Genomic DNA, 25750 nt, shown 5'->3' with positions numbered 1-25750 from the left:
TAGGAGATTCCACCTACTTATGTATTCAAAGAACTCATGTGACAGTGTGAGTGAACGTTAGCTGAGAGGTGTGAATCCACACTTCCTTCAGTTGGTCTCAGGTCCTATCCACCTCTTGTGGTGTAAGCATCTTACCATCTTGAGTTATTTTTATAGTGCTTTAAGATAAGCATTTCTGTTTCGGTGCAAGCTAACTATTCAATCTATGAATTAAAGCAAGAAAGAACATCCTGCCTCAAAGCTGATGGGAAAAAAAAAGAGCGTTGGTTCTGGATTTATTAAGCGATGGAGTTTCCATCTCCATGGTGATGTTATTGTAAGAGATTTCCAGGAATAATTTTGATATTTGGCTGTACAAGGTAACGTCAGAAACTAAACTCACAGAAGATGCAGTGTTAATGTGAGGTATGTCAAATGCCCCTGGCCGGTGCCTGACAGACTGTAGATGATCAACACGGTTATTTGCTCCTTCAGGGGAAAAAATGGGGTACTCATCCAGGTGGTGGACACTGAGCCAGTATATCTGGCTGTCACAATCTGAATTTCTACGGACAAAGTACTTCCTTGGTGCAATTTTGCACTTTTCAACCTTGGTCTTGTATGTCACTGTGTTCTCACCAGCACAATAACTTATAAATGATGTCTCATACACTGGAAGAAGTTGAAGAAACATTTCTCGGCTGATTTAATTTAAAATTGATATTCTTTAAGAATCTTTTCAGTTGCATTGCAGGTCCCAATTTACGGCTAACCCATTTTGTCCAACAGGGAGTAGATGGAAAAGCAAAAACTATCTGTCATTCTCTTTCTTTTCTGTGTTTGTCATCTAGGAAGAGAAGCCATGTAAATCACAATAAGGAGCAGCCAGCATCCTGTATCAGAGCTTGTATCACAGTTATTTATAAGGGACAATTCCAACTGGTCACTACCCCCTCTGTTCAACTGACACCCATGCCCTTAAGGTTTATTACATATTTAAATATCACTCATAATATGAAGGACATTAAGCTGTTGTTGTCATAAATCAGTTCTTATTTAGAAGTTTCGTAGGACAAAGTAAGTTCTCTTTCAGTTTTTTTTATTTTTTTTATTTTTTTTTTGTAATGTTTATTTTTGAGACAGACAGAGACAGAGCATGAACGGGAGAGGGTCAGAGAGAGAGGGAGACACAGAATCCGAAGCAGGCTCCAGGCTCCAAGCTGTCAGCACAGAGCCTGACGCGGGGATCAAACTCACGGACCGCGAGATCATGACCTGAGCCGAAGTCAGACGCTCAATCGACTGAGCCACCCAGGCGCCCCAATCTTTCAGTTTTAAAAACTATTCTGTGGGGCGTCCTGGGTGGCTCAATCGGTTAAACAGGGCCTGCTTGGAATTCTCTCTCTCCCTCTCTCTCTCTGCCCTACCCCACCTCACGCTGACTCGTGCAGGCGGTCTCTCTTTCTCAAAATAGATAAATCGGTAAACTTAAAATATTCTGTGCATTATATGGGGGAAAATAGCTTCTTTGTTGTTATAAGGAAGACACGTATAATTCTAAGGGTGTGTATAAATTCATATAGAGAAAAGTTTTTTCACATTTCTATAGTTTTCATTCACTTGTAGATTCAAATGAATCTGATAAACCGAAATGTAGAAATAAGCATACCACAACTGTTACAGTTTTCTGTCTGTAAATGTGATTCACAATCCTGGTGGCAGGAGTTGGAGAACAGGGGAGAAGGTATATGATTGATGGAAGAGATGGACTTTGTAAAATAAGCAGCTTAGATAATAAAGCTCTTATTCATATAAGCTCTCCAGCCAGCATTTATTTAAACAGTTAGATAGGCAGCCTTGAGAAAAGGACATATAGACTGTGCATACAGACTGTGCAATTTGAGAAAACCTTTCTCTCACACACTCTATCTGTAGCATTTGGCAGAAATATCTTCCATTTGGAATAGTCATCATTTCAAATTTTCAAGAGTTGTAGTAGCTCTTTTTTATTTTTTTTTAAGTTTTTTTTTTTCCAACGTTTATTTATTTTGGGGACAGAGAGACAGAGCATGAACGGGGGAGGGGCAGAGAGAGAGGGAGACACAGAATCGGAAACAGGCTCCAGGCTCCGAGCCATCAGCCCAGAGCCCGACGCGGGGCTCGAACTCACAGACCGCGAGATCGTGACCTGGCTGAAGTCGGACGCTCAACCGACTGTGCCACCCAGGCGCCCCAGTAGTAGCTCTTTTTTAAAGTAGGAGCAGATTATGGTCCAGGCTGGTTTTTCTTGTTTTATTTTGTTTGTTGTTTTTGTGTCACTGTTGCAAACGTAGTGACGAGAAGTATGTTAGGCAGAGCAGTGACCTCATCAGTAAATACACTGACAGAGTGAATTAGCCGTGTACAGGTTCTGATGGGCTCTGTGACTTCAGAGGGTGCCCGTTCGGCTGTCCCCAGAGCCCCCACCCCTGCTAACTCTGGGCACCATGAACAGAGGATTCCCAGAGCAGCCACACAATGCTAAGGACCACAGACAAGTGGACAGTAGTGTCATGGGCATGTTTTCGAATCCCCAGTGTCTCTAGGAAGCACTAAATAGAGTTTGCTACCTCCGGTGGAGGTCTCTAGGGGTCAAGAGCATGAGAATTGATGGGGGCAGGAGGAGTCCCTTAGCAGCCTCTATTAGAAAACAAGAAGTGTCCCTGGCCTCACAAGTGTCACAGCGGAGCTGGACATCAAGGCCCTGACCTGTCACGTATATATATCTGAGAAGTATCAGACAAGCCGTTGGATTCTGCCAAAACCGCTTCTCTAACACAGGCCAGACGTGTGAACGACAGGTAAGGGAATTTCCTGCAGCTCGACAAGGAGAACAGAGCCGAAGACCTTCCCTGAGCTCGCAGAGGGGGAAATGTGATTCTTCACTGCAGGATACATTTCTTTGTTCATTTAGAAAGATGTATCAGAGGTAGTTTTAAAAATAAGTCGTCCGTTTATAAATGCAAGCTTTACAAGGAGTATTTATTTAAACAAATTGTTTAAACACTCCACCAGCGCAGTGGACTGAATCCAGACTTGAACTTAAAGATGCAGGGTGGTCTAATATTGTGAAAGGGATGTGTTTCTGAAGACCTCACATCATTCAATGTACACATGATTTAAGATGGACTTTCCCATGGGAATAAACATAAAGGTTGTGTTTTTGATTTGCATAAATTTCTAGCCAATGGGGCTTAGAGACACCTGACCTGGCTTTTTGTAAAATCTTGCAGCCATGTCATGTCACATATTCTTTTCCCTCCTGTTTTTAAAGATTATTTTTTCCCAGTTATAGGACGTATACGAATCAAAAAATGCCTTCTTTTTCTTGACACTTTCTGTAAAACTACCCCAAGGACCCTCTCTTAAATTAAGAGCACAGAGAATTATGGGAATTCTAGATCCTTTTCAAAGTGTATTTTTTATTACAGCTAAACAGCTTTCCAAAGTTTTTCATCTTTTCAGCAAGTGTTAACACAGCAACTTCAGGAGAACTCGAGCGACATTATTAGAGCTAGGACTTCAGTTTTAGTATTGATACTTCAAAAATTAATACTATAATCATTACCAAAATTACTCACAAAATTTCTGCAATATGTACATCGTGATCAATGATATCGTTTATTTTGTATTTCTGTCTGTCAGCAAGTGACCATAGCAGATACAATTTCCATTTAACCCCACCTGCCCCTTTAAACCCACAAAATTCTTGGGGCACCCGGGTGGCTCAGTTGGTTAAGCTTCTGACTCCTGATTTCATCTCAGGTCATGATTTCACAGTGTGTGAGTTCGAGCCCCACATCGGGCTTTTTGCTGACCATGAGGAGCCTGCTTGGGATTCTCTCTCTTTCCTCTCTCTGCCCCTCCCCACCCTCAAAAATAAATAAATAAACATTAAAAAAAATCAAACTACACAATTCTTGACCATTTTCCAAATCTGGTGTACAAAATGAGCATACTAATTTTCATGCCTTATGCAATGCCCTTATTTCAATAAAGTGACCTATACAATAAAAGCCACTCACTGACAGAGACTATGTGATAGGTACTAAAGTGAGTGATGTTTATTTTTGATTATTTCCATTTTAGAGAAAAGGATATTGAGGATCCAGTTGGGTTGAGTAACTTGAGAGGGTCTAACCTACCTCTTTGTGGATTGCTTTTATTCTGCCAATATTTCTGAATGCAGCACTGTTTTGAGAAGGGTTTGATGGTGATGAAATAACTGATATTGATGTGGTGGCCTTCAAAGCTAGATTTTAGGAGACTGAGAAGAGAATACATGGCAAGGACACAAAGCAAGTAAGAGCCATCCCCTGGATGGAGCTTTTTGGCATCAAAAGTTAGAAGGAGGAAAACAGTGATTATAGGAGGCCCAAGGTTCCAAAGAAAGCTTTTTAAATTTAGGTTAGAGATCTATATATTTATAGGCATGTTTCTCTACAGAAAGTAGAAACAATTTAGAAGGGGTTTGTCTCATGTTAACAAAGTACAGAAATCTTGAGTCTCAATGTCTGAACCGGCTCAATGATAGAGAAAATTGTGAATTAGGCAAAGAGTGGTTTTTCTTTTAACATTTTACTTTCCACCCTTTTACTCTCTTCTAGGGCTGTATCTCTAATAAAAATAGCAAAAATAATGATAATAGTTGCACACGTTAAAATAAGTAAGTTTAAGGGCAAATTTAAGTAAATTGACTCACTCAGTTGCTTGAGGCTCCAACTCTTCATTTTGGCTCAGGTCATGGTGCCAGGGTCGTGGGATCAAGCCCTGTCTCAGGCTATGTGTTGAGCATGGGGCGTCTTGAGATTCTCACCCTCTCTCCATCTGCCCCTCTCCCCTGCTCACTCGCTCTCTCCCTAAAGAAAAAAAAAGAAAGAAAAAAGAAAAAGAAAATTTAATATATGTAAAACTCTAAGTAAGGTTCTGAGCACTTTATCTAAATTAACTCATTTAATTTTCACAACATTTAAAATAGGACAGTATCATAATCCCAACTTTATGGATGAGGAAACCATGCCACAGAAAGATTATGTAATTTTCTGAAATTGTCCACTGTCAAAGTACTTATTTTGTCTCCCAGGATCCTCACTATTTTCATGGTCTGAGGGCCTGTGTCTTTTCATTTGTCTTCTTGCCTTTATCAAAATGTATTTGCCCTGTGTCTCATATAACTCATTGATGAGGTAGATTCAGACCTAATCATTTAGCTTAATGTGCCTTATTTCCAAGGTAATATATTTGTATCAAATAAAAGAAGGAGGTAATACCTGGGTCTTTTTTACTATCAAAATTCGCCAACTCACAGAAATAAAAATCATTTTCACACCCGAAAACAGAAGTTTACTTATCTAATGCAGACATTGGGTTACAGAATTAGAGCAGAATTGGTTTTAGACTTTTTTTTAATTTAAAAAATAAGAAAATATAAGTTCACAAGAGGTATTATAACAATGTATTTAAAAATAAGAATATAAAAATATTTTTAAAAATAAAACCATGACAACATTGTGGTTATATGTCATCTCCGTGTAATGATGACTGAAGGAAATAAAAGGAAGATGAAGAGTATAGACCAGTAAAGACAAAACTCTTAAGCATAGAGAAAAAATGACGAAAGTTTAATTTCTTGTCTCCTTCAGAAAACGACTCTTCCTTCAACATACAACCTCCTCTTAAGGACCCCAAATTCCTCACGATGGCTTCAGATTTCATACTCCAATTCTCTCTACCATCAATCCTTCTTCTGCAGTTCCGCTGTCCTTCATGGTAAGACTTTCAAGAGCAAGAACAGTTTGCCCTGTAAGAACAAGAAAGTCAGCAGGCCAGATGTGAGTCCAAATCTCACCCTTCCTAGCTTGGTGAGCTTGGTAAATGGCCAAGTGATAGGCAGAACAAGATCCCTTATCCCAAAGATGTCTATGTCCTAACCCTTGGAATTTATGAAAATATGAGGACACATGGCAAAGGAGAACTAAGTTGCAAGTGGAATTAAGTTTGCTAATCAAATGACCTTAAAGTGGGAAGACTATCCTGGATTATTCAGATGGGTGCAGTGTCATCATAAGGGTCTTTAAAAGTTGAAAAGGGAATCAGAAGACAAACCGAGAGAGATGGCAGTATGTGAAGGACTGGCCCCATGTTGCTGGTTTTAAAGATGGAGGAAAGAAGCCATGAAATAAAAAAAAATGGGTAAAATCTCAAGAAGCTGGAAAAAGCAAGAAAATGGATTCTCCTCTAGAGCCTCCAGGAAAGAATGCAGCCGTGCTGATACCTTGATTTTAATCCAATGACAATAGATTTCTAAAATGCAGAACTGTAAAATAATACATCTGTGTTGTTTTAAGTGACCACGTCTGTGGTATTTTCTTACAGCAGCCATAGAAAATTAATCACTCCCAAAACCTTTTTCTTTTTTTTTTCTTGTGCAAAACAAAGATACAGAAAATAACGCATAGTCTCACAGAATTGTTGCAGATACTAAAAGACATGATGATTGTGAAGAGAGCATTGTAAACTAAAAAACACCACAAAATTTTTAGATATTATAACTTAAAAGAATTAGTCCTTCTTGCCCTCAAACTTTCTCTAAAGAATATTCAATTGAATTGATTGAATTCTCAATTTAAAAAAATTATGTTTACTTATTTTTGAGAGAGAGAGAGAGAGAAACAGAGACAGAGACAAAGTGCAAACGGGGGAGGGGGAGAGTGAGTGGGAGACACAAAATCCCAAGCAGGCTCCAGGGTCTGATCTATCAGTACAGACCCGACTCGGGGCTCAAAGCCATGAACCGTGAGATCGTGTCCTGAGCTGAAGTCAAACGCTCAAATGAATGCGCCACCAAGGAGCCCCTGAATTCTCAATTTTGCATTTGGCATTAACAATGCTATTTTGTATTTATGAAGAAGTCGTAAGTTGGCATTTTTGGTATACTATAATATACAACTTGATTCTGAAAATAGAGCATAAAGTATGGTGCTCTCAGCAAAAAAAAAATTATAAATTTTGCTGGTAAATATGCCAAATTATTTCATGTTTTGAACTAAACAAAATGGGCCTTAGATGTGATTCCTAAAAATAAAACTGTCATCCATAGATCACAAACCTAGAATTGTGGAAAACTTCAGAAGTCAGTGGAAGATGTCAGTTTTTTTCAAAACCTAAAAAGTTTTTATTGAGAGTTATTAATAATAACTCTAAAATCTGTCCTTTTGTGAGTATAAGATTTTATGTCATGTAAGAACGATGACAGATCAGCTAGATCTATATAAAGGCTACTTATTATACACTAGTGGCTCTCCAGTGCAGTCTGGGGACCTCAGGGTTTCAACCTCCCTTCAAGGAGCCTAAGAGGTCAAAACTATTTTTGAGAAATACTGTTTTAATGGCAACATTATTTAATTTTCCATTCTCATTTTCTTGCAGGCATACACTTCCCATTTCTAATCTGGTGAGTAGTGATAGATAAAACCTATATAAACAAAAGTTCTTTGGGGGTCTTAACAATTTTTAAGAATGAAGCGTTGTTGTGAGGTATATTGATCAGTCAATTCTCCAAACTATTCCAGATAAAACAGAGGTAGGGAAATGTTATGGCTAAAATGTATTCTCATACAAAGGAGCTAAGAAAGAGAAATACGGCGGCAAGCCTCATTAAGAGTTTTCCTTGAGGCTAGAGTATCCTGAGAAAAGCATGTGTGGGGAAATGGGGTGGGGCCAAGGGGGTGTAGCAGCTTACCCAATAGCACCCTGATGGCTTCAAAGATGTGATGCGAACTTTCCAAAAGTGCCTAATTTACTCCAGGGGAGTAGTTCACACCTCATTATGGGCCCACAATTGCAAATAAATGCACAATAATGAGAGCTACAATAATATTGCAAAACTATGCCAGGATAACGACAAAAGAACAAATTTGTACACAGAATTCTCCCCAACCATAGAGCACCCTTTGCTAATTATTAATATCCTGTGTTCACTATATAATCTAGCCATTGGACTCTTTCTAAAAATTATTTTTGACTCATTCGCTGATGATTACAGAACGAATCATCTTTGATATATCCTCCTTTGATTTCACTGCAATTCTCTGACTGCTGTCAGTGAGGGGCCCCCATTGATTTCTTTTATGAAATAGCTCATAGCTGGCAATCCCTCTTTATTTTCAGTCCTGATACTCAGGATCTTCCTGCTAGGCTATTCTGAAATACACTTTTTTTCCATTTCATGTAAATAGATGAAAAGGTTTCAATGGTTAATTATTTTCATTCATTCAATTGAACTTATTTTCTACCTTCTACATCTCAGGAATGCCTAGAAAAATGGTTTTTAGGCTCGAGAAACACGGTGAGGAACAAGACAAACAGAATCCGTGTTCTCACAGAGCTTACATCCTGGTAGAGGTAGACAAATAATAAATAGGTAAACAAATACATAAAGTATTTCACATAATGATTTAAAATGAAGGAGAAAATGCAAATGAGTAATGTTATAGAGAATGATAGGGGTGATGTTTTTTATTTTATTTTATTTTTTAAATGTTTATTTATTTTGAGAGAGCAAGAGAGTGAGTGCAAGTGGGGGAGGAGCAGAGACAGAGGGAGAAAGAGGATCTGAAGCAGGCTCTGCACTGACAGCAAGTCAGATGTGGGCTTGAACTCATGAACTGTGAGATTATGACCTGAGCCAAGTCAGTCAGTTAACCAACTGAGCCCCCCAGACACGCAAGGGGTGATATATTTTTTTAATTTTTTAAAATTTTTATTTATTTTTGAGAGAGAGAGAGAGAGCTCGAGCAGGGAAAGGACAGAGAGAGAGAGAGAGAGGGAAACACAGAATCTGAAGCGGGCTCCAGGCTCGAGCTGTCAGCACAGAGCCTGACACAGGCCTGAACCCATGACCTGTGAGATCATGACTTGAGTCCAAGTCGGACGCTCAACTGACCTAGCCACACAGGCACCCCTTAGATAAGATGGTCAGGGAGTTCTTCCATGTGGACTTGATATTTAAGGTAAATCTCACATAATGAGAAGGAGAAAGCTATGTGAAGATAGCGAAAAATATTTAAGCATACCAAAAGCTAAGGTCCTAAAGCCTATCAACCCCACATACTATCTAGAAAATGAGGAACATAAAGAAGACATGACTGGAGCATGGAGAGACTGAGGCGTTCTTGCACAAGATAGGTGGTCATGTTAGATTACACAGGTCTTCTAGAACATGGTAAGGAGTTTGAATTTCATTCTAAGTTCAAAATGAAGTTACTGAAATGTTTTGAACACACCTTGCATGGAAAATGGAATGCAGGGGTTCAAAGAGTGGAAACAGAGAGAATGGTTTGAATTCTCATAGTCCAGACAAGAAAGGAGTGTGAACTGGGTAACGTAGTAGCTGGAATGGTGGATGCTTCAGGATATTTTTTGGAGGCAGAGTTCACATGCCTTGTTGATAAACTGAAGGTAATGAAAGAAAAATGAAAGAAAATGGAAGAATCAAGTGTGGCTCCCGTGGTTTCCAGCAGATGGGTCCTAACCTCATTTGTCCAGCCTTCAAAGCAAGCGTTCTACATCCCGAGCTCCCCTCTCCATACTACAAAACCCCAGTCATCAATCTTCCTTATTCTTTTCGCATATAGTGCTCATTCTCACTTTGCCCAGACGGTTTCCAGTCATCACTCCTCCACGTTCACCAGTGCTGATTATTATGATTCACATTGTAGTTTGCATCTCCTTACTGAAGTGCCATCTTTTATTATGTGTTGCTTCATATTAGTGAGTGTTGTGTCCCCAGGTATATAGTAAGTGACTATCTTATGTTCTTTAAAAGCCACATGCCGACTAACCACATTTGAGAAATAAAGCCTTGCTGTTTAATGGCCATATTTATTTTTTGTAGCACCTATACCTAATCTGATGCTATCTAATTTACCTGTTTATTATCTGTTTTTCTTATTAGAAAGTTCTTGTCATGAGAGTGGAACTTATCACTTCTTGGACCCTAACACTTGCAATACGTCCTGCCCAGAGTATCATATTTTGTGTCAGGAACTTCCAGATGCTAGGGATAAATAAATAAATAAATAAATAAATAAAACAATGGTAATTGCCCTCATGAATTTTATATTCTAGTGAGAGACACCCACAATACATAAGATTAATAAGTAAAATAGATAGTCTATTAGATAGTGGTTAAGCGTTAAAGAAGATAAATAATCAAGCAGAGCAAGACAGATAGGATGTGTACATTTGTGGGGAGTGCGAAGGTGCCACTATCAGGATGGGCAAGGAAGTCCTCACTGAGAAAGTGACATTTGAGTCAAAACGTGAAGGAAGCAAGAGAGTGAGTCTTGTAGATAGCTGGGAAGAGCTTTCTCAGCAGAGGAAACAGCAATGGCAAATATCCTGAAGCAGAAGTGCACCTGGAGTTCTCTGGGAATGGTTTAATTTGTTAAGCGTCTGAAACCACATGAGCCAGGGGGGAAAGAGGTGGGAGATGCAAACAGAGAGGAAAAGTGGGGGTAGAAGATGGGAACAGATAATTTAGAGTCTTGGAAGCCAATCAAGGGCTTTGGCTTTTACTCTTAGTGCAATGGGAAACGACCGGGAGATTTGACACAGAAAAGAGCCATGAGATCACTAATACAAGGGCAGAATCAGGGAGATCTACTGAGAGCCTACTGCAATGTCTCAGGTGAGAAATGACGGTGACGCTCAATGGAAGAGTAACAGTGGGATGGGGAAAATGGTTGACTCTGGTCTTTGAAAATACTTGTTAAACTAATGAGTAGTAAAAGGTTTCCCATCTCAACAGTGATGGCTAACACTTCGTTTAAACACAATATAGCCTGTTCATAAATTGAACAAAAGACATGTACAAAGATTTTTTTATAGGCATTTCTTTAAGTTTATTAATTTATTTTGAGAGAGAGAATGCACACACTAGTGCACTCGGGGGTGTGGCAGAGAGAGAGAGGGAAAGAGAAGGAATCCCAAGCAGGCTCCGCATCGTCATCACGGAACCCAATGCAGGGCTTGAACTCAGGAACCCTGAGATCACGACCTGAGCCGAAGTTGGACGCTTCACCTACTGAGCCACCTAAGTGCCCCCAAAGATTTTTTGAAATTAGATCAATAGATATTCTTTTTAAATGTCCACAAGTAAACATTTCTACTTCTGTTAATATAAATTCAAGGAGTATTTATTTATAGACAGGTAACATTTACTTTTACAAGATACCAAATGGATTGTGCATCTGGGTTATTTACCATACATCTCCCTTTGAAAGTAATTCCGACAAGATGGTGGCATTTGTAGAAAAGTCAAGAAGAATATTTTTGTTTGGAAGGAAAAACAAATTAAACAAAGCTTGAGATCTGCTATTATTCTGTCTGCTTTGAACATAAGAGAGATGATAAATATTTCATTTAAAATTCTAAATTAATAGTTTTATGAAAATGAAAATCCTTTTCCCGTCTGTAGTAAAGGTGTTTCTTTTAATTTATTTTTATTTTTAGCGTTTTTATCTGACACTTCCTAATTGCTTCTTCTGAATGAGTGTTAATATATTTTCACAGTGCTACCTGGCTAGATGTCATCCTTAGACACAGGCACTTGAGTTCTACCTTATGTTTGTTTACCAGTAGAACTGGTTTTAAATGATTCCGTAAATGAAGTTTATGTTCTGGAGCCATCTTCCAAAAAAAAAAAATTCAGAACATGTGAAATTTCTTTCTTTTTTAAGGAAATTAATGAGCTTGTTGAAATTGCCTTATTGTGCTTTTTTGTGTTGGTTTACATTCAAATCGCTGTTTTCAAAACAGAAAAATCTGTGATTAGCTGGAGTTAAAAATCTAAACAAGAGATCCCCAAGCTCCAAATCATGAAAATTGTAATATCCCTGACAGTTTACAACTTCTTTCCCCCCAATGGGAATATCCTATGTGGTTTATTACAAGCCATCAAAGGCAGAGCTCTCAAAAACTGCAATATGGTGTCTCAGTAGCCCTCACAAACCCTAGCTCAAGCTGACAGGTTGCAAAAAGTCAAACACAAACAAAGGAAAACATATTTAATGTTTTCAAAATATGACGATGCGCACAAATCACTCATATTCTGTAGACTCGGTGTCTATGTGTTGCTTCGGGCAGCTTTAGTGATGCTTGAGGCTATGGCACCCGTAACAGCACATTTTACAATCATCTAAAATGCACCGGCTTTTGATATCACCAATCACATTCTCTCTGGCGCACAGAGACAATCTTGTTTCCATTTCTAACAGATCTGTGGTCGCATTCGGGCAGTAAGGACACTATTATGAATAGAATAGAAAAAGAGGTCCTGTGTTTGTTTCCGAATTTTTGTGGAAGATATTGGATTGCCTTCTCTGACACAGTTCATAAACAAACTTGGTGAACATCAAAGGCTCTAGCATTACAACCTGCTGAGCCTAGATTACATACCTCAAAAGTAAATGTTACCTCAGTGAAAACTCTTCTGAAATGTAAAATCAAATAAACTCACAGTGTCCAAATGGTTTCCTTAGAACTCAGGCGTCGTGTGTGAGAAATGTTTTTTACAACGATTTTATGATGATTGGATCATTAACCCTACATTTACTCAATTATGTGCAATCCCTAATTTGTTTGACACCAGTTTGTTTCCTCTCAGTTTATCTTCGCACGTATAGTCCTGCCACATGGGCTTCGGCCATGGATATGGGAGATACTGGCTGTACTAGAAAAACAGAACTACAAATGCCCCTTTTATTGCCTTTAACATACACTGTACTATCCATGTTACAATACAGGTAAATTATTCTTTTTTAATTCTTTTTTAGTTTTTATTTTAGAGAGAGAGCATACATGCAAGTGGGGAGAAGAGCAGAGAGAGAGACAGAGAAAGAGAGAGAGAGAGAGAGAGAGAGAAAATCTTAAGCAAGCTCCATGCCTAGCAGATGCGGAGCTCAATCTCATGACCTGAGCTGAAATTAAGAGTCAGTCGCTCAACCGACTGAGTCACCCAAGCACCGTTAGATAAATTAATCTTGAATATGAAATTCAAAGATCGTATCACTAGCAGAGGTAGCCACTTACAAGCACATGGTTGGCCTGGTTGGCCTTCGTGAAGCCTTATTTCTAATGATTCCCATCTAACTGTTTTACTGATACACACACACACACACACACACACACACTGCATAAATGATTGACTAACTTCAAAACAAAGACAACATCAAAGTGAGAAAGATTCCGCCAAGAAATCCTGTTTAATATGTTTATTGGTGACCCTCAAACAAAAATCCAAAGCACTGAATTTTTTCATACTTGCCCAGATGAACATGCATCTGTGAGAATGAGAATCTCTCCTGTGGGAATCCACAAAATCATGTTATATAGTATCCTTAATTATACATCCAACACAGTTATTTGGGAAGATTCCAAAAATCTGAAAGAATTTGAGAGAAAACATCTCTCAATTCTTAAACTTTGTTCAAAGTGACTCCAATTGCACACAACTGTAAATCTTCATGTAAATCATGTAAATCTTCACTGCTAATATTGACTGCTAATAAGTCTTCAGTCTCAGGCATTGTATACCTACAGTCCAATTTTATCGCCTCACTAGCCTGCTCCCTCAAGTGAAATTCACTGCTCCCTCACCTGTGACCTAGTAGGACTGACCTAATAATACATGAATCATGACAACTACTAGACTATATTATAATTACACATTATGTGTCTGTTTCCTCAGATAGCATGGGCTTCTTGAGGGTGAGGCATGTATTACTCATCTTTTATCTCTAGCACCTAGCATCATGCCTGGAACATAGTCAGTAGCTGATTATCGCTAAACGTTGATAATCTCAGGTCAAGTCACTTCCCTTGTATCTTAGTGGAAAACTACTATCTGAAAAACTTTGGTCTTTACCAATGACATATTTTCAAAATGTGACTTACCACTGAAGATGCTAAGACCTTATTATATTTGCATCACAATTTTATTAAAATGATAATTTGTGCAGAACCTCTAATGTTTTGGTAAAAGTATTTAAAATCACATTCAAAATGATGTATTCCTATACACCTATTGGTATGGCTAAATACCTCAATACCTACTGGGACTCCTACATATTGCTGGTTGAAAGGCAAATGGAACAACCATTTCAGAAAAGTTTGTTGCTAAAAATTTTAACATATATTTATGATGCAATGCAGAGATCCCATTCATAGATAGCTACACAAGAGAAATGAAAACGTATTTTCACACAAAACCTGTGTGCTAATGATTGGAGCAAACTTTCTCAGATCCTCAAAAACTAGAAGCAACCTGAATGTCCTCCAGGTTGCAAATAAATAAACAAATTGAGATAATCCATTCAGTGGAACTCGGTGATCCCTATAACAAAATGAATGAATCTCAAATGCAACATGTTGAGTGAAAGAAGCCAGTTGTAAAAGGCTACACCTTCTATTATTTCATTTATATGACAATTAAGTTTCTATCTCTGCATAACAAATTACCACAAACTCAGCAGCTTAAAACACCCTCCCTTTATTAGGTCACACTTCTGTATATCAGCAGTCAGATCAGGCTGATACTCAAGGTATCAGTTGGGCTGGGCTCTTACCTAGAGGTTCAAGGGAAGAAGCAACTTCCAAGCTCATTCAAATTGTTGGCAGAATTCAAGTCCTAATGATTGTAGTACTCAGGTGCTTATTTCCCTGCTGCCTGTCCGTCAGGGATTGCTTTCAACTTCTAGGGGCCATGTTCAGGTTCTGTCCATAAGGCCATCTTTATCAGAGGAGGCTTCAAACCTCTGCTTCAAATCTCTGATTCCTTTTCTGTTATCAGCTGGCAAAAATTCTCTGCTTTTAAAGAACCTACGTGATTATGTTAGACCCACCCATATCATGTAGCATAATTATGGGAGTTGTTATGGTCAGGGTTAAATGCCGTCTTAAAATTGTGTTCCCTACAACAACTTTCTGGAAAAGGAAAAACTGTAGGGAAAGAGAACAGATCTGTGGTGGCAAAAGGGTTAAATGTAGGGGAAGGGGCTGGCTACAAAGGGACAGCAAGAGAACATATTTTGGGATGAATGAAAACGTTCCATATATTGATTTTAGTGGTGGCTACCTGACTTTCTGAATTTTTCAATACTCTTAGAACTGTTCACCAAAAATAGTGAAACTTACTGTTTGTTAACTTAAAAAATAAATTGAAGAAGAAAAAAATGAGATTAAAAGAAGTCTGTTCCTTCCAAGACTGAGCTACCTTAAATATCATCTTAAGTGAATCTAAATCTATTATTTCTATCCTTGATCAACTTGGGTACTATCTAAAGGACAGAATAATCTGTGTAACACATTTTTATTAGAAAACCTAATGACAAATTGGAAGGAGCCAGAGTCCTTCATGCACTTCTTCGTTTTATCTCACATTTTCACTAGGAAATTCTTGTTCAATTTTCAAAGCTTCCAATGAAGTCTTTCTTCAACTATTCCAACATCTGATCGCTCTGCTCTCTGAAAGTCATATAACACTTGACTTCATGTCATCTTTTTTTAAGTAATCTCTATACCCAACATGGGGCTCAACAAATAGCCATCAACTAATGAACGGATTTAAAAAAGATGGAGTTTTATTCAGCCATCAAAAAGAATGAAATCTTGCTATTTGCAACAATGTGGATGGAGCTAGAAGATAGTATGCTAAGTGAAATAAGTCAGAGAAAGACACCATATGATTTCACTCATATGTGGAACCTAAGAAACAAAACAGAGGAACATATGGGAAGGAGGGGGGAAAGAAAAGAGAGGGAAACAAACCACAAAAGATTCTTTTAAAAAAAATTTTTTTTAATGTTTATTTATTTTTGAGACAGAGAGAGACAGAGCATGAATGGGAGAGGGTCAGAGAGAGAAGGAGACACAGAATCTGAAGCAGGCTCCAGGCTCTGAGCTGTCAGCACAGAGCCCGACGCGGGGCTCGAACTCACGGACCGTGAGATCATGACCTGAGCCGAAGTCGGACACCCAACCGACTGAGCCACCCAGGCACCCCAAACCACAAAAGATTCTTAATGATAGAGAACAAACTGAGCGTTGATGGAGAGAGGTGGGCAAGGGATGGGCTAAATGGGTGATTGGCATTAAGGAGGGCACTTGTGATAAGCACTGAGTGTTGTATGTAAAGGGATGAATCACAGAATTCTACTCCTAAAACCTATACTGCACTGTACGCTACCAACTAAAATTAAAAAACAAAACAAAACAAAACATGGGGCTCAAACCCACAACCCCGAGATCAAGAGTCGCATTCTCTTCTTCTGAATGAGCCAGCCAGGTGCCCCTGTTATCAATTGTTTCTTGTACTGGAAGGTTTTCTCCTGAATTTTGCTTAATTGCACCTCTGGCAATTAAGCCCTGAAGTCATACTGATTACTATAGGTCATACTATAAACCCTGAAGTCATACTGACTAGTCTTCTTTTCTAATCTCATGTCCAGTCAGTAGTCAGGTCTTGTTCATTCTACCACGGACAGAGCTCCCATATTCCCTCGTTCCTTCCCACCATACTCCCTCATTCATGGATCCATTGCTTCTTGATTAGATCCTTGTCATAAATTCATGTTCACTTTCTGTTTTCCATTTCCAGGCATTCTACTTATTAGGTTTTTTTCTGCTACCAATTTAACCTTGTTAAATGACTGCCCCAATTAATTCTCTTCCTCAGAAATTTCAACACCATCCTTCATACACTCTCCTGATTGAATAAAGTCCAGTCTCTCTGATGTTGACATTTATGGTTCTCCCAAGTCTGGCAGAAGTCTTCCTTTTTAGATTTTTCCCTTTGTATATGACATACAATGAGAAGATTTTACTGAAAACAGGCCCCAATATTTTAACTGTATCCATGCTGTTTTCTCAATCCTGCATAACACATCCATTGCAATCTGCTGCTTTATTTTCAAGGCCCCAATGAAATAAAATTCCTTCTCAGAAGTCCTCCCTAGGGTCTCACCACTCTCAACTAAAGTGAATCTCTTTCCTTTTAATATTCACAGCATTTTCCCTTGAATATATTAAAAACACTCTATAGTTTATATACTACATTAAATTTTTGTAGTTGTGTTCTTTTTATTTATCTATAAGTCACTAACATTCCTCAGAAATGAAATTAAAGGATTGTTGAATGTATTAAAGTATGAATTTGTAGCAATTAATTATTGTACAACTAATGTTCCCTGCTGGAAGCGGAAGAGATAACAAACAAAGTTCCAATTGGGTTAAACTAACCAAAAGGAGAAGTGAGGCACCACTACTGTCCCACAGTAAATGGTTTAGTTAGAGATTAAGAATATATGGCAATATACTGTTGTGTATTGTGTACTCACACTTAGGCCAGACACAAGGCATGACCTCTGCCTGGGCAAAGATCAGACACAGACTCCAGCCCTGGGGCTAGAGATGGGCATGGTCTTTGCCTATGAATTTATGTGAAATTGGATGAAGAACAAACCATGTGGTTTAATATCATCTCAGTGGAGGAGAGTCTTCATCTGTAAATATGAATAAATGGAGGTGGAGTATATTTGGTAACATTTCCTCACCTAATTGGCCTCTTCCTTTCCCCTAGATGTTTCTAAGCTCAGAGAGGCAGGAGCTACAGTTTTGTAGTAGATGGATGTCTCTAGTAAGAAAAGAAGGGCAAGTTAATTACCAACCATCAGAAAAGGATGTTAAAGTAAAAATCTTTCTTTCTTAGCTTTAGCTGAGACCCCAAACATAGAGAATAAACATTATGCGTGCTGAGAACTCCAGAATGGGGGACTAGACCACGCAAGACCTACAAAAGAAGGTGGTGAAGAACCCATCTTCTAACTCTGAATTTAACACTGTCCTTGAGGATATTTACAGGTTGGAGAGGCCAAAAAAAATGACTGTTTCTGGAGAAAGAATTTCTCTGGGGAAAATTATTGCATTTTCCCTTGCCCATAATGAAGGGATCGGGATAGAAGGGACCACTTTCATAGAGCTAACAATGTGTCTTCTTGTATCAGATGGCATTTGACCTGCACATGGGAAAGTAAAAAGCTAAAGCCTATGACTGGAAATATCAGTGCAGCTGGTGAGCAAAGACAAATGATGACATTGAGAGAAATGGCAATTTCCGTCTTCATTTGGCAGAAACGAAGGCACAAGTTTCCCATGGGCCAAATGTGGACCATGTGAAAGGGAGTCAGACTCAAGCCAGCCTGAAAAGGACTTTCCCAAGTGAGATGCCTGGCATGACAGCAGAGCCTCTTCAGTGAGAGTCTGTGTGCCATGGACCGCCCACATTCTGAGGATGGCAGTTGTTAGCAGCTAGCCAAATGGAAACCTCACCATATGAGATCATTGCAACCAGAGCATCTCAACAAGGTATTCTCGAAATAATCCATAAAATTACGCTCTGGGAGAATCAGAATTAGGAATCTAAGGTGTCCTTCCTAAGAACAACATCGTTGGATTAAGTTAATACTGTCAAATAAGATCTTTACTATGTCTAGCTTCTCCTTTTCCTCACTCCATCTGTAAGAAGGATTAGAAACCTCAGCTAGCAAGGGGAGCAGATACAGGAGGAAGGTGTTAGGGATAAGTAACAAAGATGGAGCCGGCCATGTTCTTCCTCTTCTTGCCCGATGCCTAAAGCAATACCAAGCTGGCAAGGAGAAAGAACTTTGACTTTATGTGAAATTCATGTCATATTTAATGTTACCATGAATGGGACCTTTTCATAATGCCTGTGAGTCCTTGATTTTACCCAAACTGACTAGAGGACTTACTACCTAAGGATGTCCAGGGAAAGTAACGGTACTTGCTTGAAATTTCATCCAAGGAGCAGAGAAGAACAAGGCTGGAGAAGAGGTTTGAAAGATTAAGGTGAGGATGGCAGGGAGTGGAAGGAGTAGGGAGAAGGAAGGCAGCGTTGAATTCTGGCTGCACCCTGTGGGTTCTCCCTCTTTCAAGGGGCTAGTCACGCTGCAGGAGACGACAGGCCGATTAATCAAAGGAATATACAGTGGAAGGCAATCATTCATACACCTTTAAGTGCAATTTCACATCTCCATATCTTTCCATAGACCACGTTTACTGATAATTATGCTTCCTTAATAAAGAATTTAAGGTGGGGGAAAAAAGGTATTGATCACATTAGTCATATTTGGGGAAATAGTAACCACTGCCTGGAGAAAATTGTGCTCCTTGATATGCTACAAAACAGGCAAATGCACTCATATAAAAAATGACAAAATTCTTAACTGGAGTGCTCATGATTGTTTGAACTAGCCATACACAACGTTCACATCTTCTTTTTCAAGCAGAAGCAAGAAGTGTAAAAGTTAATGTTTCCTTTCTATAGTCTTAAAACATTTCCATGATATTTATTTTATTTCCTTTCGGTATCCAGTGCCCTCCTACTTTCTAATATCCAGGTCCCAGAGAAACAAGAAAGAAACCTTTCTGGCAAACCTTTTCGTCTTAACTTTTCCAATTAGTGAAATAAAGCATTGAAACCTTTTATTACTGAAATTGTGAACTCGCTCCTTTTTTTTTTTTTTTTTTTTTTGCTTTTAGGAAACAGTTGAGAGGGAAGAAATCACTTGGTGGTGGGGGGCGGGGGTGGTGTTAAGTGGAACCTTCTTATTGCCCTTAAGACTTAATGATGTCCATGTTGACCGTGAAAGAAAAACTATTTTTGACATTTAATAGCATGTAAAAGGTGAGGTCGGAAAACTAGAAATTCAGATCCCACACCTCACAATTACCAATCTAATTGGTTTACAAACTTTAATTTCATTTTCTTGTGGCAAGGATCATGCCTGATATTTTCTTACCACAATTCTTAGAAATTCCTTTCTTTCACAAATATTCATCGAGTGATTTTTATATTGCAAGCACTTCTCTGACCATTTGTCATTCTTATATGTGTTGTGCAGTCAACTGGGTCTGACACTAAAGAGACTCTGGGTAATTAAACAACATTTCTTTTTATATTTTGTCTCCCAATCTAGTGTACTAGAACTGGTACTAATCTCTAATACAAAACTTTCCAATGGGCTCAGCCTGATTTTGGGTCAACTTTGAACATCAAGGTCCTAGCTATTGCTTGGGACTTTATTCTAGGACACATACAGGGTGACTCCAAGAATTTAGGGCTGGACTGCAGTTGACTATCCAAGAAAGAATCCGCGCAAGTTTCACTGTTTTTTTCGAAGATCCTATTAAATAACAAATTTTACCATATTCTGACCTTGAATAAATTACCAAATCCAGATCTGGATTGTTGCCAGTTTGACCTCAGAGAGTTATGAGTGAGCAGTTAGGGCTGGCATGGCAACAAAAAGAAAATATGCCTTGCTAAATTTTCTTTCTTGTACCCAAATCCTTTTTTGTTATACATATGGCTCCAGTGGGAGTAATTACAATGTGTCCAATGTCATCCTTGAATAAACTATGCAAGACCTAGTCTTTATATGTTCCATAAAGCACCTGGCATTTTGTGAGCATTTAAGAAGTGTTTAATGATGCAACAATGGCAACTAAGAATCTAAACCTTGGTTTCCTGTGGCTATGGTAATCTAAGTGGAACTCTGCTATGACAAAGGAAGAGGAAACATCACTTCTGTTACTTTATTACAGCCTATTATCCCATCTGATCTGTTTATTAGAAATCCCCACACTCTATTTTACTTTAAAAAGCACTTGGAACACAATTTTGTTTTGAGAATAAAACAAGCTCATCTTCTCAGAGCTCACAAGTATCTATAATGCTCTCATTAAACCTTATTGAATATGATGAGATTTGCAAGGGGTGAAGGAATGTTACATGACACTAGACTTTGGCTAGTTGCATATACAATGAAACTTAGGAAATATAGAAAATCAAACTTTTCTTTTATTACTAAAATATATTTGTAAGAAGAGGATTCCAGAAGCCTTGTTGGTAAAATGACCACCATCAGGCAATACACAGAAAGTAGCAAATTCAAAGGACCACATGATCATTTTTCTTCCACAGGGGAAAAAAAAGTTTCCATTTTTAACTTGACACAAATAACTTACACTCACGAATTCTTAGAGGTGGGAGAATATTAGAGATTCTGTAGCCCAAGTCTAGGACCCGGCATGTATAAGATTATTTGGTTTAACAACATTGCTTTCATTAGATATTAAATGTGGGTCTTAGATTCAGAGGGTCATATTCATATTTTTAAAGGTCAACACCAGCCAAATGATCAAATAAAAAAAAAAAGACCCCAGAACAGATAAAACAAAGGATGGAGGGAAGAGACTGAGAAAGTAACTCAGAAAGAAAAATAAAATTGTCAAAGAAATGGCTCCAAAGTCAAAGAGAACTCCCATCTATCTCCCCCTCCCCCCACTTTTAAGAAGATTTCACTTTATCTAAAGAGTAAAGCACATGCTTTTAGATCCAAGGGTACCTGGTTCAAATCTCAGCAGGGGCAGATTTCTCACAAACTAAAAAGGCACTCTCCCTATTAAAGGTGCTGACTTAATACAGTTATATGGACCATTACTGTACAGAATGGGGATTCACAAACTATTTTCTAAATGGGGCCTTTTTGTGCATGTACAGTAATTCCTATAGAAGCCTTTTACAAATAAAAAAAGGAAAAAATGTGGAGGAAATCTAAGAACCCATGATTCGAGCCTTTAATAACTATTGGTGTATTAGAGACAGCCATCTGCAGTAATATAGCAGATCAGGTCTTCCTGGAAATGACCTGAAAAAGCATTCTAAGGATAAAAGCTTAATATTTGTGCAGACGTCAGATGCCTAGAAAAGATGAACAAAATACACCTTGAAGTTTGGCCTCAATGGTGGACCTCGAAATGCATGCTTTCCATGGAACTCCATTTCAACAGGAAGTAGCACTCAAACAGTTCCTCAGTAAAGACTATTTTGCTTGAGATTTCCACAAGAAGACTTTGTTGAGTAAATTTTTTACATGACACCATAACTTGACGGCTGAAAATCTTCCTTACCAGTGAAACCATGAAAAACTCATGTGGTAAACATTCTATCTAATCCACCTTATGAAAGAACTCTGAGGAAATGGTTAGAAATATGCTTCTACCATAAATTTATATATGGAGAGCTAGCCTTATTTGGTTCCGCATATTTGTGATCATTTATATCACTCTCCTGACAACATCATTATTCAGAATAGTACTGAATTTTGAAAATACTTCCTTCCTCACCAGTTTCATTATTTGTACTTCTCTGGAACCTACTGGAATGGAAATAATTGCAAATTTGGGCAGAGAGTCCAAAATATGAGTGACCCAACATATGAACAGTCCTTGCAAAAACAGGATTTCTTTCTTACAGAATAAATCTGAGCACTGGGTCAATATTTCAAATAATAGACTTTTGAGAAAGTAATTTATTTTTTTTTAATTTTTCAATGTTTATTTTTGAGAGAGAGAGAGAGAGATAGACAAAGTGTGAGCACGGAAGGGGCAGAGAGAGAGACACACACAGAATCTGAAACAGGCTCTTGGCTCTGAGCTGTCAGCACAGAGCCTGACATGGGGCTTGAACTCACGAACTGTGAGATCATGACCTGGGCTGAAGTCATACGCTTAACTGACTGAGCCACCCAGGAGCCCCTACACCCAGAATTTTATGAATCTTATCTTTATTCTACTGGCTTCAAATGACAAAAAAAAATGAAACAAAATTGAAACGCCCAACTGATTTAAAGAAAAGATGTAGAAAGAATGGTTGTTGGTTTTCATGAGTAATAAAAAGAACTGGTTTGGGATCAAAGCTGGATCCAGAAGTTTGAAGGATGACATCAGAAGTCAGCCTGCTTTTCCCTACCTTTCATGGGGTCTTCTCTTTAGGCTGGCTCCTCTCTCAGGCAAGCACCCCTCTTGGTTCCACAGGAAGGCTGTCAGCACCTGCAAGGTTGCACACATCTTCGCAAGCTCATATCCTATGCAATAGCTATTCCCTTCCCTTCAATGTTGCAACCCCCTCTTGAAAACTCAAGAAAGCCTTGATTGTTGTTTAATCGAACTGGCCTAGATTTAAATGAAAAAAAAAATGTACAGGGATTTCCTCTGATTTTAGCCAGTGGAGACAAAAGAAAACCATGTGGATTTCTTACGAGTTTGACCAAGAGGGTGACCAAAGGACATTCTTTTGGTTTCAAATGTCTTTTGCATAACAACTTTTGACTCACTCAATTCTGACCTGGAGTATATCCAGAGGTACACATACACACACACACACACACACACACACACACACACACACATACACTCACACATACACACAATAAAATCGTACAATTTTGAAAACAGACTGAGCAATAATGTAGGGTCAGAATCTGGAAACAATTCTAACCAAGTATAAAGCTACTGAATCCTGATAAAAGTAGAATCTTGATAACATAAAAAGTAGAAGACGCATAGCCGATCCCCAATAAACATGAATAAATGAATGAATGAAGTCATTCGACAGAAGAAAAATGAGGTGAGTGGTGCGTCATGGAAGCTGACAGAAGAAACTTCTCATGAAGGCAAAGAAAATATATTTAATGCTCTGGGTGTATTAAAAGTGAAAGTGGCTTTTTCCTTGGCAAGAGGGCAGAGTACAACTTGACTACTTGCATTGCACACTTTTTGGATCCACATCTGGTCTTTCTGTTGCTCAAGTTTCTGTCCATGGGAGAGATAAATAATGAAAAAGAATTATTACAAAGGAAATAGGATCTTCTTAATGTTACCAACATGACAGACTTTGCTATGGATGTATACAAAAATCTTTCTTCTGATGATATTCCACATGCTTTGACAGAAGAAAAGGACCACAGTTGTTGCACAGCTGAAACAGCTTCAGGGAGAAACTAAACCAATTTTGAAGATGTTGGAAGATCCAGAAACTACAAGGCAAATGCCATCAACCAGAGATGGTCAAATGCTGCTTGACCAACTGATGGACAAGCATGGCAAGAATATTTAGATACATTCTAAATATGCAGAATTCCAAATGCATGTGAGAATTACTCTGGAGCAGCAGAACATCTTTACTTCTTTCGAGTATTGGTTCCAGCAAACACAGAAATGCTTTGAGTTCATTATGGCAGAAAACTGGCCTCTGAAATCTTAATGCAGAATTGGGATGCAGCTATGGAAGGTCTTACATGCTTAAAAGAGATCATTGATAATTTTGTGAGATCTTAATTTTGGTCTCCTCAGTAATGAACATGGCTCATCCACTGGTCTTTATGTGTTGCCTTCGACCACCCCAAAAGGTGTGATAACATGATCGATCTCTTCCTTTACTACTATCTTAATGCAATTCAGACCATTTGTCCACATATTTGACTACAGTTGTCATAACAAACAAAAATGTTCAAAAATGCCAGCAGGTGCTAAAAGATCTGATTAAAGTCATTCAGCAGGAGTCTTACACATATACAGACACAGACCCAATTACAGAATTTGTTGAATGCTTATATGTTAACTACAACTTTGATGGGGCTCAGAAAAAGCTGAGGGAATGTGATTCAGTACTTGTGAATGACTTCTTGGTGGCTTGTCTTGAGGATTTCATTGAAAATGCTCATCTCTTTGTATTTAAGACTTTTTTTCACATCCACTAGTGTATCGGCATTAACCTGTTGACAGGCAAACTGACCATGACTCCAGAAGAAGCTCAAAGGCAGATTGTAAATTTGATTAGAAATGCAAGTTTGGATGCCGAGACTGATTCTAAATTAGGTCATATGGTTATGGGTAACAATGTAGTCTCACCCTATCAGTGAGTGATTGAAATGACCAAAAGCCTTTCATTTAGAAGGCAGATGTTGGTCAAAAATATTGAGAAGAAACTTAATCAGAATAGTAGGTCAGAGGCTCCTAACTAGGCAACATAGGACTCTGGCTTCTGCTGAAGAACTATATAAAGACAAGATGAAAAAACTATAAAAATAAAGATGAAATAATAAAACCATTATATAAAGGGTGATATACATTTAGAAACAATATATTGAGTATGCATTTGGGGAAATTTGAATAAAATAAGCTGTTTCTTTTGTTTGTTTTTTAAGTGAAAGTGAGTTTGGGAAGCTATAAAAAAAAAAAGCCTGGATAAAAAAAAATCAAATCAGATATTAAATAACATTCTGTCCTGATTAATATTTAGTTATGGTTTGAAAATTTTAAATCTGTAAAATAATTCATCCATCAATTTAGCAAAGAAAACAATTATTGAGCATTTATGTCTGATACCATGATACACACTTGGGATAAAAAATGAAATCAGGTACCTGCTTATCTGGGTATCTCTATTGAAAACAACAAGCAGGTGAAGGTGAGAATCAGTAGAGTAGAAAAAAGTCAAGAGAGTTTGCTAGACTTGAGTGGCTAAGTGCAAGGCATACCGAGTGCTGAGTGAGGGGTCAGGAATAACTTAGGGAAAATTAAACAATTGACCCCAAAAGAGAGCTGACCACGTTCATTTCACAATAAGAAATCAATAGAATGTGTCTATACATACAGCAAGAGTGGAGTTGAGCGTGACACCTAGGAGACAGATGTGGACAAATGTCTGGGCCAGGGGAGATGAAATAAGGTACTTGAATCGGATGATGTTATCAAGAAAGAATCTCAGCATGGTGGGTCAGTTTCTAGACACATTTCAAATATTGCCCAG

The 25750-nt window shown here is 38.3% G+C and overlaps 1 pseudogene; it reads left to right on the top strand.

The window, feature by feature from the left end:
* LOC125174433 (eukaryotic translation initiation factor 3 subunit E-like) overlaps positions 1–25035 on the top strand; it is a 104017-nt pseudogene extending 78982 nt beyond the window's left edge.
* The last annotated feature ends 715 nt before the right edge of the window (positions 25036–25750 follow it).

Source organism: Prionailurus viverrinus, chromosome C2 (genome assembly GCF_022837055.1).
Source record: "Prionailurus viverrinus isolate Anna chromosome C2, UM_Priviv_1.0, whole genome shotgun sequence".
Classification (NCBI taxonomy): Eukaryota; Metazoa; Chordata; class Mammalia; order Carnivora; family Felidae; genus Prionailurus; species Prionailurus viverrinus.
Note: the sequence above shows the minus strand (reverse complement) of the source record. Positions and strands in the feature narration are given on the sequence as shown.